The 15,938-nt window shown below is 32.4% G+C and overlaps 1 pseudogene; it reads right to left on the reverse strand.

Annotated features, from left to right (window-relative positions):
* Positions 1–3,203: 3,203 nt before the first annotated feature.
* LOC141499079 (bromodomain-containing protein 7 pseudogene) lies at positions 3,204–5,466 on the reverse strand (annotated as a pseudogene).
* Positions 5,467–15,938: the final 10,472 nt, after the last annotated feature.

A 15,938-nucleotide genomic window follows, 5' to 3' on the forward strand; every position in this document is an offset into this window, starting at 1 on the left:
TTTTTTTCTAAAATTCTATTCACCTCACTAACTTCTTCCTTGTTTATTTTATATTTTGATTTGTATATTTCTGATTGTTTGAGGTCTCCCACTAGCATAGTCTGTCTAATTGCTCCAGGAATTTATTTAGCTTCTTCTTTAAAAATTACTATGTGGTGTATAATATTAATATTGATATTACTTCATTGTGAATAATGCCTTTAAGCAAGATGTAATTTTTACCTGTGTCTTTTTATTTGGATCTGCCTTTGCTTTTATTCTTTGTCTGAGTTCAGGATTGCTACCACTGATTTTTTTTTTTAACTTCAAGCATAACATATTATTCTACTTTTTAACTTTTACTGTGTGCATCTAAAATGTGTCATTCTGAAACAATATACTGTAGGATTCAGGTTTTTAATATACTCTGCTATCTGTCTCAGTTTTGTGGGAGAGTTCAGTTCATTAAAATTCTCAAGTATCATCACTCACTGTATATTCCCATTTATTATATTTTCCCACTGATTATACTTTCTTTTCTCTCTTCTTTCACCCTATTCCTCCTATCTTATATTTGGCTTCTGAACACTAGGTCCCTCAGTCCTTATTCATTTCTATTAATCCTCTTCTTCCTACCCCACTTTTCCCTTCTACCTTCTTATGTGGTAATATGGATTTTTATACCCAACTAAGTGTGCAGGTTATTCTGTCATTGAGCCAAAACTGATGCGAGTTAGGTTAAAACAATGTTCAGCCTCTCTCAGTTCCTTCTATTGCACAATAACTTTTCTGCCTCTCTATATAATTCACCCCCCTCATTTCTCACTTTCCTCTTCTTCTAGTGTATCCTTTCTTTTCCACACCTTGCTTTTTATATCATCACATCAAAGTCAACTTATAGGTTCACCCTATGTCTTTGTATACTCCTTTTAATTTCCTTCATAGAGATATCATCCAAAGAGTAACTAGTATTTTCCCATGTAATGATGTAAATGCTTATTCTATCCTATTTACCTCGTTTATGTTTTCATTTTTCTTGTATTTGATGATTGAATTTTTTGTTCAACTGTAATCTGTTCATCAGGCAAGCTTTAAAGTTCCTTATTTCATTAAATGTGAATCTCTTCACCCTGCAAGATTATGCTCAGTTTTGCTGAGTAGCTCATTCTTAACTGTAATCCAAGCTCCTATGCTTCATATTCAACACTCTCTACTCTTTTAATATATTTCCTGTGAAATTCTGCTTGTTTCTTTCTGGATGCTTGTAGTTCTTTCTTGATCTGAAAATTCTGGAATTTCACTATAAATTTCCTTGGAGTTTTCCATTTAGGATCTTTTTTTTCAGGAGGTTATGAATGGATGTATTTCAATTACTATTTTATCCTCGGGTTCCAGAATATTAACCAGTTTCCTTGATAATTCATTGAAGGATGCTGTCCAGATTCCTTTTAAGCATGAATTTGAGTTAATCCAATGATCCTTACATTGTCTCTCCTGAATATATTTTCTAGATAAGTTGTTTGCTTGTCTTTTTTAATTTGTTTTTTCTCAATGAGACATTTAATAAATTTTAAATAAGTTTTATTTAATTTGACATGTTCTGGATGCCTATAGAATCATTAACCCCATTACACATAATACTTGTTGATTATTTTAGAAAGATAATACTTATCATTTTAATGAAACTTCCAGTCATTCCTATGCTCTCAAGTGTTTTTAATCACAATACATTTTGTATTTTGTTTATTTTAGCATCTATTGCGATAATCATGTGATTTCTTGTTACATTTATTATTGATGTGATCAATTACAATAATTGTTTTGCAAATATTGAAATAATTCTATATACCTGGCATAAGTCATACCAAATCATACTTTATTATCCTTGTGATAGTTTTCAGCAATTTCTTTGCTAATTTCTTTCATTATTATTTTTTAAATTTAATTTAATTTTTAATTTAATTTTTAAAATTTTCATTCTTTGCTAATTTGCTCATTTATTTCCTAATTTATTTTGACCCCACATCCATTATGGAAATTGATCTTTAATTTTCTTTCTATTTTAGTTCTTCCTTGATTATGTATCAGCATTAAATTAGTGTCATCAAAGAAATTTGGCAGAACTTTTTCTTCCTCTGGTTTTTTCAAACAGTTTATGTAGAATTGGAATTAATTTTTGTTTAAATGTTTGATAGATTGGCAGCTAAGTGGTGCAGTGGATAGAGTACCAACCCTGGAGTCAGGAGGACCTGAGTCCAAATTTGAACAGACACTTAATAATTACCATGTGAACTTGGGCAAGTAACTTAAGCCCATTACCTTTTAAAAATGGATAGAATTTTCTTGTAAATCCATCTGACTATAGAGACTTTTCCTAGGGAGTTCATTTATGACTTGCTCAATTTCTTTTTTTCTGGAATAGGATTATTTAAGTGTTTTTTTCCTCTTCTTTTAAAGATGGCAATTTATAATTTTGCAAATACTCATATATTTCTCTCAGATTTTCAAATTTATTGGCATACAGTTCGATAAAATAGATACAAATCATTAATTTCCTCTTAATTATTGCTGAATTCATTCTTTTATTTTTGATACTGATAATCTGGTTTGTTTCTTCTTTTTCATTGATTAACATTTTTCTTTTTTCTTTTTTTCCCTAAAACCAAACCTTAATTTTATTTATTAATTCAATAGTTTACTTACTCTCTTTTTTAAATATGATTTTACTTTTTCAATTACATACAAAGATAGTTCAGGACATTTATCGATTTTCAAGTTAATGAGTTCTGTATTTTTTATAGCAACGTTCTTTCCCTCCCCTCTCCTCACAGTGGAAAATGATCAGGTAAAAATTGTGCTTGTAGAGTCATGTTTAACATATTTATAATTTCATCCTGTTGGAAGAGAGGAATTAGAACTAAGGGGAAAATATGAGTAAGAAAGAAAAAAAAACATGAAAGAAGTTTTAAAAAGTGAACATGATATGCTTTGCTCTGCAACAAACACCATAGGTTTTTGAGTTGGATGTGATGACATTTTCCATTATAGGTTTCTCAGGATTGGTCTTGACAGAACTGCTGATAGAAGCTTTATCCTTCATAGTTGCTCACTGGACAGTGTTCTCATGGTTCTGCTCATTTCACTCAACATAAGTTCATAAAGTCTTTCCAAGCTACTCTAAATCCTTGTCACTCATGATTTTTTTTTTTTAATTTGAGGTTCAGATTTATTACTTTAATACATGTTGTATCTCTGGAACACTAAAATTGATGTTCCAAAGTAACATTAAAAACACAATTTACAAATATTTAACATGCCCTGAAAAATGTCCAAGTTAAGAATGAAAAAAATATATACACTATATATAATCAACCACTGGTATAACTTCAAATTCCATCAGATCCACATTCAGTGGTGCTGATGTTTTTTGGTTCTTCAAGATCTTCTGTTAGATCTATGAAGCTGTTTTCTATGACAGGAGAAGGAATAGAAATTCCCATTGCTTTCCGGATTCCATACATGCTTACTTTGTCACCTGGGGTTACTTGCTGAGCAAGTTCTTTTAGATTATTGGTCACCTGTTCAGCCAAATGCATCACTCTGTAAGATGGTCCCAAAAGACAAGTCATATTAGGAGGATGTCTGGTACTTAGATGTGCATTTTGGGCCTCTTGAAGTTCTCTGGGTAATTTTGTGGTTTCATCAAGTTTCCTCTGGAACACTTTGGCCTCTTCAGAGTCAAAATTCTCAATCTGGGCTCCAAAGTTTGTGACTGCCTTTAAAGCTGTAAGTCTGTCCTTATTAGTACCAGAGTCCAAGGAGCCAGCTGAGTCTGTTTCCATAACCTCCTGTCTTTTGCATTGTCAAGACTACCATTCTGGGTTTCACCTTCAGTTATTGGTGTTTCGAGCTCTCTGAGGGATCCAGAATGTCCTCCCTTTGTTAGAACATCCAGTAAACTATCTTCCATAACATATGGATAATCCTGTGATGTGGCCAAAAACTCATGGATACTGAAACCACCTGGAAGATTAGAATCTTCTCCATAAATTGTGTAGATTAAATCGGAATCATCCTTGCTGATATTTGCAAATGTGGAATCATAGTTTGGTGCATAAGAACTGTAGGGTCCATAATTCAAGTATAACACTGGAGTAATTTTATTCCTTTTGTCCTCTTTGAACCCCTGCAATGTATTTACTCCAGACTGAAGTCTTCCAGTTGTCATTCCCAATCTTACAGGGCAGTAGCCAGGTTCTCCTGCAATAGGGTCCACAGGATTAAGAAGTCCTAATGTTGTGGTTCCATCCGGCTTTCTTCTTTCAAACTCACACTGACTATTTATAAGCCTTCTGGTCAACTTTCCTCCAGATTCTTTAACAATGCGGTCAATTTGCTCTTGTTCCCTTTCTAAGTTACTGCTTTTAAGTTTATCTTCAAGCATATCTTTGTCTTTCTTTTTATTTTCCTTATTTGGACTTTTGAAAACTTTAATATCATTGTCCAAAGAACCATCTTTATCTTTTAGCAGATAATCACTGTCTTCCCCGCTCTGCTGTATTTCCATTTTGTCTTTCTGCTTCTGGGTCTTCTGCAAGTCAGCCATGAAATCTATACTCTGTTTCAGGCTGTGAATTCTTTCCTGGCTAAGAATTTTCATTCCTGAGTGCAACAGCTTTGTAATAAATGGTTTCTGGTTTATTGTAAATCATGGCATTGCTACACATCAGTTTGAAATTATCCTTCAATTCTTCTATGGATTGGTCGTCATTGTTCTTGATCTTTTCTTTCATAGTACTAAAATCCATTGGGTGTTTAATAATCATAGACTAGCCAGGAGCAATGAAATCAGTCACAGGAAATGAAAGGAAAACACTTGGGTCCTTTCTTTGTAATTGTCTCATCAGTTGTCAAAGCCTCTTGAAGGGGTGTTTGTTCAACTTCTTGTTTTGACAATGTACTGGTCAGAGGCTTCTCAGGGGGCAATTCGAATCTTATAGGAGGTTGACATTGAAGTTCTTTTTCTGCTTCACTCTCAGCCCGATCACGATCTCTCTTTTTTCTATCCTTTACTCTTCTCCGTTTCTTTTCCTTTTCTTCCCCTGGGACCTGTTTTTCTCCTTTCTTCCTCTTTTTTCTCTTTCTGTCTTTATGTTTCTCAAGATCCGTTTTGTCATCAAAGAGGCTTGAATCATGTCCTGAGCTGCCTGTGGAGAGCTCTGTGACTTCGTTCCCTTCTACTTTCAGTACTAACTTCAAAGGTTTTTCTTCATATTCCTCGTAGAGGTGCTTGTCTGACTTGTGCTTCTTTGTGCTTCTTGCCCATGTCGGCCCGGGCCCCAGAGCCCGGCCCCGCGCCAAGCCGAGGCCGCGACGCTTCCGGCCCGGGGAGAAGAGCCCCGGCGCCGGCGGGAACGAGGGAGGGCAGGAGCGTGCCACTCGTGATTTCTTACAGAAAAATAGTTCTCTATAATATTTATATGCCATTACTTGTTCAGTTGATTGGGCATTTGCTCAATTTCTAATTCTTTGCCAATTCAAGAAGAGCTACCATAAATATTTTTGAATATGTTGAACTTTTTCCATTTTTAAGATCTCTTTGGGATATAGACCTGGTAGTGGCTTTACCGGACCAAAGGGTATGCACATGTTTGTTACCCTTTGAGTATAATTTCCAAATTACTCTCCAAAATGTTTATATCTTTTCTGAAATCCACCAATAATGCCTTATGTTCCAATTTTCCTATATGCTATTTACCATAGATCAATTTCCTTTTTTGTTATCTTAGTCAATCTTATAGGTGTGAGATGGTACTTCAGAGTTGCTTTAATAATTTGCTATTCAATAATGATTTGGAGAGACTTCTGGAAAAGATGGGGGAGAAAAGTCAGGAATTCCTTTAATTCTCCTGGGTTTCTCACAGAAATGACAATAATCGAGACTCTTAACAGATGTCGGAATGACTTAACACACAAAAGGACAGAATGGAAGAAAAAAATAACAGAAGAAAGTAAAACCTTTAAAAAATCATTTTGGCAAATGCAAAAATAAAATGATTCCTTCAAAAATACATTTGAAGAAATGGAGGAAGAGATGAAAATTTAACTGCAGAAATTAACTTCTTGAATAATAGACTGGGTCAAATGGAAGGTAACAACACCATGAAGCATCAAGAATCATTTAAACATAATTTTTTAAAGAAATGAAAATAAAATAGGAGAAAATGTGAATACCTCATTGGAAAAACAAATGGCTTAAAATATAACCAGGAGTAATAATTTAAGAATTATTGGTCTCCCTGAAACCTAAGAATAAAATAAGAGTTGGACAGCATTACTCAGGAAATAATCAAGGGAAACTGCCTTATATCTTAGAACCAGAGGACAAAATAGACATTGAAAGAATCCGTCAATCATATTCTGCATAGGATACCAAAAAGAAAATGCAAAGGATATTGTATTCAAATTCCAGAGTTATCAAATCAAGGAGCAAATTCTGCAAGAAATCAGAAAGAAGCAATGTAAGTACCAAGAACCCGCAGGTTTGCAAAGGACCTGTCTGCATCAGCATTGCAAGATAGAAGGATGTGAAATTTGACATTCTGGAGGGCAAATGAGTTTGGATTACAATCAAGAATCAATTACAGGGGCAGCTAGGTGGCACAGTGGATAGAGCACCAGCCTCGGAGTCAGGAGTAACTGAATTCAAATAGGGCCTCAGACAATTAATGATTATCTAGCTGTGTGGCCTTGGGCAAACTGCTTAACCCCATTGCCTTGCCAAAAAAAAAACCTAAAGAAAAAGAATAAATTACCCAGAAAAATTGAGCTTAATCTTTCTGGGGAAAGAAGGACATTTAATGAAATATTTGACTTTCAAACTTTCCTGATGAAAGACCAGAGCTGAAGAGAAGACTTGATCTTCAAATAGGAGACTCAAGTGATATATGAAAAAGTAAACAAGGAAAAGAAAAGATTGTTATTCAATAAAATTAAACTTATTATATCCCTACATGGGAGGAAGATTCTCATAACACTTGAGAACTGCAACAATATTAAAGAGAGCATACTTAACTGAAGGTATGGACATGTTGATTTTAATGGAATGATTTTAAAAAATTAAGACATTTAAAAAGGGGGTGGAGTATAGTGCGACAGGAAGAAGGGGGATTCAGAATAAGGTAAATTATATCACATGAAGAGGTACAAAAGACATATTATACAGAGGGAAAGAAGAGGGGTGAGAACAGCTTGGTTAATTACTTACTCTTATTGGATTTAATTCAAAGAATGAACAACACATAAAAATCATATTCAATAATGTACATGGAGGCATTTTTCAGTCTTTATTATATATAATGCTATGATTTCTATTAATTTTATTATTGCAATTTTTACAATAATCTTTATTGAATTATTGAACTGTCTTAATATTGAACCATCTCTGCCTACCTGGTATAAATTTTCCTTGATTGAAATGTATTATCTTAGTAATAAATTCTCATAATCTCTTTGCTACCTTATTGGTGTAATATAACACCATATAGATGTAATAAAGAAATTTGACAGAACTTCTCCTAAATTTAAAAATAATTTATGTAGAATTGGCAATAATTGTTCCTTATATGATTGGTAGAATTCACTTGTAAATCCATCTGGGCCTGGAGATTTCTTCTTAAGGAATTTATTAATGGTGTCTTCAATTACTTTTTATTTTCCTTTCCAACTTTTTATTTCATTTTCTATTCATCTTGGGAGTTTATATTTTTGTAAATGTTTATTCATTTCAAATAGTTTGTCATATTTCTTGGCATACATTTCAGTAAGTTATTTATTTAATTTCCTCCTCATTGGTGGTAAGCTCACCCTTTTCATTTTTGATACTATTGATTTAGTTTTTTACTTTCTTTTTATTATTCAAATTCACCAAATGTTTATCTATTTTATTTTTTTCATAAAACCATCTCAGTTTTGTTTGTTAGTTCATTAGTTTTCTGATTTCCAATTTTGTTATTACTTAGATTTTCATAATTTCAGATTAAGTATTTAATTGGAGTTTTAAAATTTGTTCTTTGTCTAAGTTTTTAGTTGCATGTCCAATTCTTTGCTTTCCTCTTTCTCTATTTTATTAATATAATCTATTAGAGATATAAAATCCCTTCTAAATCTGCTTTGACTACAGCTTTCTTATTATTTCTCATCTTTATCATTGTCCTGGATGAAATTATTGATTACCTCTATTATTTTTGTTTGATCTACTCATTCTCTAAATTTAAGCTATTTATTTTACAATTGCTTTTTAGTTGATCAATCCATGACCCTTAATGACATGCAATTTTATTGCATCATGATCTGAAAAAATTGTGCATTTAATATTCCTGCCTTTGTGCAATTGATTATGGGGGTTTTATGCCCTCATAAATGGTCAAATTTTATATAGCTGTTATATACTGAAGAGAAAAAGCTATATCCCTTTCCTTCCCCATTTAATTTTCACCTGACATCTATCATGACTAAGTTTTCTAAAATTCTGTTTTCTTTCTTAACTTCCTTTTTATTTATTTATTTAGTGATTTAGTGGATAGATTTTTCTGTTTCTGAGATAAGGAGGTTGAGATTCACCAATTTTATAGTTTTGCTTTCTATATCTCCCTCTAACTCAGCTTCTCTAAGAATTTCCAAACTATACCACTTGGTGCACATATGTTTATTTCATTGCCTGCATCTTTTCAGAAAATGTAATTACTTCCTTTATATCTTTAATTGAGACTTTATTGTGAAATTGATTTTTATGAGTAGATTGCTCCTCCTCTTTTTTTCACTTAAGCTGAAGCATAATATATGCTGCTCCAGTCTTTACCTTTACTCTTTTTTGTATCTCTCTGTTCCAAATTTATTTCTTGTAAACAGTATATTTTTTTATTATGGTTTTTCATCCATTCTGCTGTTTCCATTTTATAGGAGAGTTTATCCTATTAAAATACACAGTTTTGGTTACTAACTCAGTATTATGCTATCTTTGGCCCATTTATACATTCTTCCTCCTTTCACTCTATCCCTCCTCACCAGTGTTAACTGCTGATCACCACCTCCCTCAGTCTGTTTTTCTGTTTTGTATCAGCCTCCTTCCTTTCCTTTCCCATTTCCCCTTTTATCTTTTCCCCCTTCCATTTTCATTCTCTTCTATCAGTCACTGCTTTCCAATTATATATGTCTTTGTGCATCTTTATGCTGTATAGAATATTTCAGCATTAACAACCATACAAGTAAATATATATATATATGTATATATATACATATATATATAAATGTATGCATTATATATCCTAGATGTGTGTATGCAAACATATACATAAATATACATGTGTATACATATGTAATATATAAACACACACATATATATATACATTGACACACATACACATATATGTGTATATTTGTGTGTGTATATATATACATACACATACACATATATATACATATATAACATATATAACATATATATATATATATATATATATATATATATATATATATATACACACATTATGTTCACATCATCTTGTTTCCTGCCTCACAACTAAAGAAAACATTCCAGGAACAGAATAGATATCTGAATACAATGTTTATAGATCTCACCAAGGCCTTTGATACCATCAGTTGTGAGGGTTAATGGAAAAACCTGCCAAAATTTGGTTACCTGGAGGAGTTCATCAGGACTGCAAATCAATTTCATAATGACATGCCAGTCTAGGTTCTAGATAGTGGACAATGCTCTTGTGATTTTCTGGTCACTAATGAATTTAAACAAGGATGTTTTACCATGATATTTTCTTTTCTTTGTTTTAAAAGATTTTCCACCTATTCTTGCTTCCCTCCCACTCCCCATAGAAGGCTGTCTGTTAGTCTTTACATTTTTTCCATGGTATATATTGATCTAAGTTGACTGTGATGAGAGAGAAATCATATCCATAAGGAAGAAACATAAAGTAAAAGAGATAGCAAAATGGCATAACACGATAATGTTTTTATTTTAAATTAATGATAATAGTCTTTGGTCTTTGTTCAAACTCCATAATTCTTTCTCTAGATATAGAGGGTATTTTCCATTGTAGATGCCCCCAAATTGTGCCCAATTGTTGCATTCCCATGTTGCTGCTAGGGTGAACAATGTTCTGGTTCTGCTCATCTTGCTCAGCATCTCAGTTCATAGCATGATGTTTTCAGTCATGTTATCAAATGCTTTTACTGATGATGAACACAAAATCAAAGTCAGCTACTGCACTGATGATAAATTCTTCAACTTAAAAAGAATACAAACCAAAAAAAAGTGGAGGGAGTGTTGATGTGTTATTTCTTTGCAAATAATGCACCCTCTGAAGCTGAGATGCAACAATGTATGTATTAATTCTCTCCTGCTTGTGCTAATTTTATTTTAACAATTAACACTCAGGATACACATATACTCCATCAGCCAGCAATACACCATCCATATGTGGAGCCATCGACTATAGCAAATGGAGTAGTTTTGAATTTTGATTTTGTATATAAGTTCAGTTACCTCAACTGTGTCCTTTCTAAGGAAGTACACATTGATAATTAAGTTGACACATACTTTTACCATAGTTCAGTATTTGGTAGGTTCTGAAAGAAAATGTAGGACAGGGGTGTGGCTAGATGGCGCAGTGGATAGAGCACCAGCCATGGAGTCAGGAGTCCCTGAGTTCAAATCCGGCCTCAGATGCTTAATAATTAGCTAGCTGTGTGGCCTTGGGCAAGCCACTTAACCCCATTGCCTTGGAAAAAAAAGAAAATGTAGGACAGAAGAGTTATAGACTGACACCAAACTGAATATCTACTGAACCATTCTGCTGATCTCATTACTGTATGGCTGTAAAACCTAGACAGTCTACCAATAGCATATCAGGAAAACGAATCACTTTCATTTAAATTTTCTTTGGAAGATTTTGAAGATCACCTGGCAGGAGAAGATACCAGACACTGACATCCTTTCTTGAGCTAAAGTGACAAATATCCAAACATTACCACAGAGAGTATAACTATAGAGGTCTGACCTTGTTGTTAGTATAACAATGTATGCTTGCCAAAAAGACTATTTTCTGAAGAACTCACACAGGACAAGTTCTTCAAAAGGGGATTCAAAGAAGCAAAACAAGGATACCCTGAAGGTCTCTCTTAAGAACTTTACACTTGATTATGTAGCTTGATAAACCATAGTATTGGTAGACCACAAAGCATGGCGTGGCCTCATCAGTGAGGATTTTGTGCTCTATGATCAAGTCAGTATTGAAGGAGCTCAAAGGAAACGTGTGATACAATAGTCTAGAGTAAACAGCCCAGGTGATCACATGGGCTATTTATTCCCAGGTAGTAGAGCATTACAAGTGTGTATTGTTCTGATCAGTCATAATTGGACATACCGCAAAAATTTGATTATAGTTAGGTCTTTGGTTTTCATTGATAATAAAAGCCATGAATCAACAAAACAAATAACAAACACAGCATGTATGCATATGTATAGCCATATACATAATGGTATATATGCATACATAATCCATTTAATTATAAATCAGATGTAGCCTTCAGATTTCTGACAAATGGCAAACCAATCCTTTCAGTTGAAAGTTTAGTGATCATGTCTTGGCTTTTTGCTGACCTGATTCTGAAAATATTGCACTGTGTTTTCACCAATGAATTTATAGAATTTTTTTCATTCAGATATTTTTATGAGGTTTAAATGGGAATGAATTGACCTACTTTAGAGCAGCTATTGTTTTTAATCTTTTAAAGAGCAAATAGACAGCTTAGACCATAGAGGAAAGTGGCATACTTGGTGTTCTTCCTTAAGGGAAAGTCAGATTTACTCTACAAGAATCTCTTTCTCTTAATATGATAAAGATTAGTCACTTTGGGTTAAGGTTAAAGTAAATTAATAGTAATGAGTAGAACCTAACTTCAGAACATATATATTTAAAAGTACAGGAAGAATCAAGTTTAGATATTCTGACTCTCTCTCTCTCTCTCTCTCTCTCTCTCTCTCTCTCTCTCTCTCTCTCTCTCCCCCATGAACACAGAATTTGTCATTTAAATGTTAAAAAGGGAAACCAGATGCTATAGTTATTAACTTTTGGAATCAACTATAATCTTCCTATTAAATTCTTCCATCCAGGTACAGGCAATTACTTGCTTGTTCTAAAGGTGCAGAAAATGTGGGCACACAGGGTTTCAGAAAGTCCAGTTTAATAAGACAGGTGGGTAACTAATAATGTGGAAAATTACCTGCAGATTGAGGATATTGGGAATGACTAATGGCCAAAACCAAGCAAGTAAATTAGTTGCAAAATGATACCATTTGTGATAGTTGTGTGAATGGGGGACAGAAAGGCACAGTGGCATGTGGCCATGAGTGGAGTCGACCAGAGCTTGAATATGGCCCAGGCTCAAGAAAGCATGCCATCAGCTTAGGGACTTTTTTTTTTGAGTAGAGGGGGGACTTTAAAAACATTACACTTTCTGTGTGACCTGAGCAATTTTTATAAAGTTTAATAGTGCAGACACAAGAGCCTAATTAGATTTTTGAAATTTTACAACAAAGTCATAGACAAGGTTAAAACATTTTCAACTGAAACCTAAGTGGGCTTTTGAAAGGGAACAGAATTTACATAGACAAAGTTCTATGGAGGCACAGGGGAGGAAGTTATGTTTGGAAATATCAAATTCAGTTGTTTTTAATTTGATCTATACTGGGAATATCAACCCATAAAATTGCTCCCAGATTAGCTAAAATAGTGGCTACTTTTGTTAGTATTGCTTTTGTTGTTGCTCTTAAATATTTACCCTGGTTTTTCTAAAGACCAATAAAGAGAAATATCATAGTTTTATTGAGGTATCTCTAATATGATAGAAGAACAAAGGTAAATCATACTAAATGTTTTTTATGTTCAGTGGGACATTTTCATTGTGGTCATCACATAATCAGAAATCAAAGGCTCCTACAACTATGACTTAAACCTCAAGGGTCATTGAATTTAACCATCTCATTGTACGAATCTGAGGTTCAGGGAAATTAAATAACTTTCCGGCAATGGCATGGCTTGTTAGTGTTTGAATAAGAATTTGAACTAAAGTCTTCTGATTGCAGATAAAGAGCTATGTGTGCCACTTGATCAAATTAAACACCAAAGACAGACTTGAAAAGAAACAATGGTGTTACTAACTCACAGATTTGAAAAGAAACAATGAAGTTACTAACTCATAGCTTGGAGGGGGAAAACATTTGCTGGAGAAGACTGAGTTAGGTATGTTTGGGTTCATTGTTGTTGTGTTGTTTTAGGTGAGATTCAGGGCTTCTTTTTTAAATCTTTTCTATTATTTTGTTGTGTTGTTAACTGTCAAGACTCTTTCCTTATCTAATGAAACTCTGTGTCACTTCTGTTCACCAGTATCAGTAGGCAACAAGATGTTATTCTAGCTTACTCTATTCTAGGGATAACTTTATGTCATATTTACTACATCTCTAATTATGGTATATTGTCCACTTTGATGTCCTCTTGTTGGCTTAAACATAACTCAGTATGTACAAAATTGTTTTCATATTTTCTTCCAAATCAGACATTCTTTCCAATTGTTACTCTTTCTGTTCAGGCAATAGTATTTACTCAGCCCCCCTTTAAGAGTATATAACAATAAAAGTGGCTTTCTTGTACTATGTCAGAACTAGATAAATCTCAACAAAAAATGTAAATAATAAAGAAGTCAATGGTTTAAATAAAATTCTAGAATAGTTAGCTTTGATAGTCCTTTGTCAATTTCCAAAACAAGTTATATACTAGGGAATAAAATTCTAACACAAATACAAAAAGCAGATAAACATCCATACTTTAAGAATCACATTTCAATAAATACAATTATATTCAATACAGAATTGTTGACAAAATTATACAAAAGCTGACTAGAGAAAAAATAATTTTGTCTTACAAAATGTGTGGGTCACAGGAAATATAGTCAAAGCAATAATTTTATTAAAAATAATGAAAAATGACAAAATTATTCAAGCAAGATAAAAACAATCCTTAGATATAAATTTATTTTTAATAATATTTTATCAATAAATATAAGTAAATAAATTATCAAAGAATTTGTCAAAAGCCTAAAAGTAACTAAAATTCCAATTAAGATATAAAATAAGCTAAAATAGAAAAAATTATAAATTAAAAATGAACTACCAATTTAATTTATAAATATAACATAAATTTTTAAAAACAAAAATAGAGATGTTATTATATTATATATGTATATGTATACATGTATTTTATATAAGTGAATATAAAGAAGTTCTAAATAATCTCCCAAAGGTGGGAAAAATTTAAAACCAGATGGATTTATATGCAAATTCTCTCAAAGAGATAAAGAAAATTTACTTCCAACATTCTGAAACGTTTCAATGTAGCAAAATAAGGTGAACTAATGCATTTATTTCATCGGTTAAATAATTGTTTTAATATGCAATTAGATAGAGTCCACCAAGTCAATGAAATGTACGGGTCAATGTTGAAAAAACACTGATATAAAATTTGAAATAAATTATTAGTAAAGATGGTACATAAACATTTCATGAACAAGGCAGAAGAGATCTTTCAGATCTATGTGGAGAGGAAGTATTTATGACTCAACAAAAGGTAGAGGATTACAAAGTAGAAATGAAAGTTTTGATTATTTAATTTTTTTTCACAAAATGATTTGTATTAGAAAAACCAAAGAAACAAATTTAGTAGGGAAGCAGAAAACAGAAAACATCTTTGAAACAAATTTCTCTGATCTATGTTTTATTTTGACTTTATATAAAGAACTTGTTCAAATTTGTACGAATAAAAACCAATTCTCAATATAAGTATAAAGGGTATTAACAGGCATTTTTTCAGAAGAAAAACGTAAGCTATCAATAGCCATAAAAACATTCCAAATTTTTAATAACAAAATTCAAATAAGACTAACACTGTGGTTCTAACTCATACTCATTAAACTGACAGACTTGACTCAATGAAAGGAAAATAAAAAATGCTGCAAGGGCTACAGGCAAAAAGGAACATTAATACATTATGACATATTTATGAATTTGTCCAGCCTTAGGGAAATCAATATGTAGCAATGCTCCTTTTCTCAGAACTACTTAAAACATGAACATGCTAACTCATCCAAAAATATCAAAGGGAAAAAGGTGAATTTATACAATATTTCTGATAATATTTATATAAATTTTGTACAAAATACAAAAAGTTAATATAAAAATTTATAATTTTTTTGCTGCAAAGAACTTGAAACAAACTGGGGAGGGTTGACCATTAATTGACTAAGCAAATTTTTGAATGTGACTGGCATAGAATGATAGAATGCTATTGTATTATAAGAAATGATGAAGAGTGTGACTTCAGAGAAATCTCAGGGAAATCATATGAACAGATGCAGGGCAGAGTGTGCAAAAACAATCATATAACATATACATATATAACATTTTTAAATCCTTAGCTGATGAAATCAGTGACTACCAAATCATGTTTCCAGAAGACAGTTAATGACACATCATCCACATTTCTTGACAAAGAACTAACATAATCTATAACAGAATGATTTCTTTTTGACAAGGTTAATGAAAAAATTTGTTTTGTATGCATTTTTGTGATAAAGGTTTCTTTCTCTTTTAATGGAAGGGGGTAGAAGAGCATGAAAGTAGAATTTCATTGAATTTTTAAAAGTTTAATATGACCCATGAAATAATAATGTGTCACCAAATTTTCTTCAAATAGTTGCTTTAGAATTTCATTTAACCTTTATATGCACATTTGTAAACTATGGATGTATTTAATGCAAGATCACCAAACTAAACCAGAAAAATAGTTTTTCAATACAAGTTAGATCTTATCTGAAAAAAAACAGAGTAA

Source organism: Macrotis lagotis, chromosome X (genome assembly GCF_037893015.1).
Source record: "Macrotis lagotis isolate mMagLag1 chromosome X, bilby.v1.9.chrom.fasta, whole genome shotgun sequence".
Taxonomy (NCBI): domain Eukaryota; kingdom Metazoa; phylum Chordata; class Mammalia; order Peramelemorphia; family Peramelidae; genus Macrotis; species Macrotis lagotis.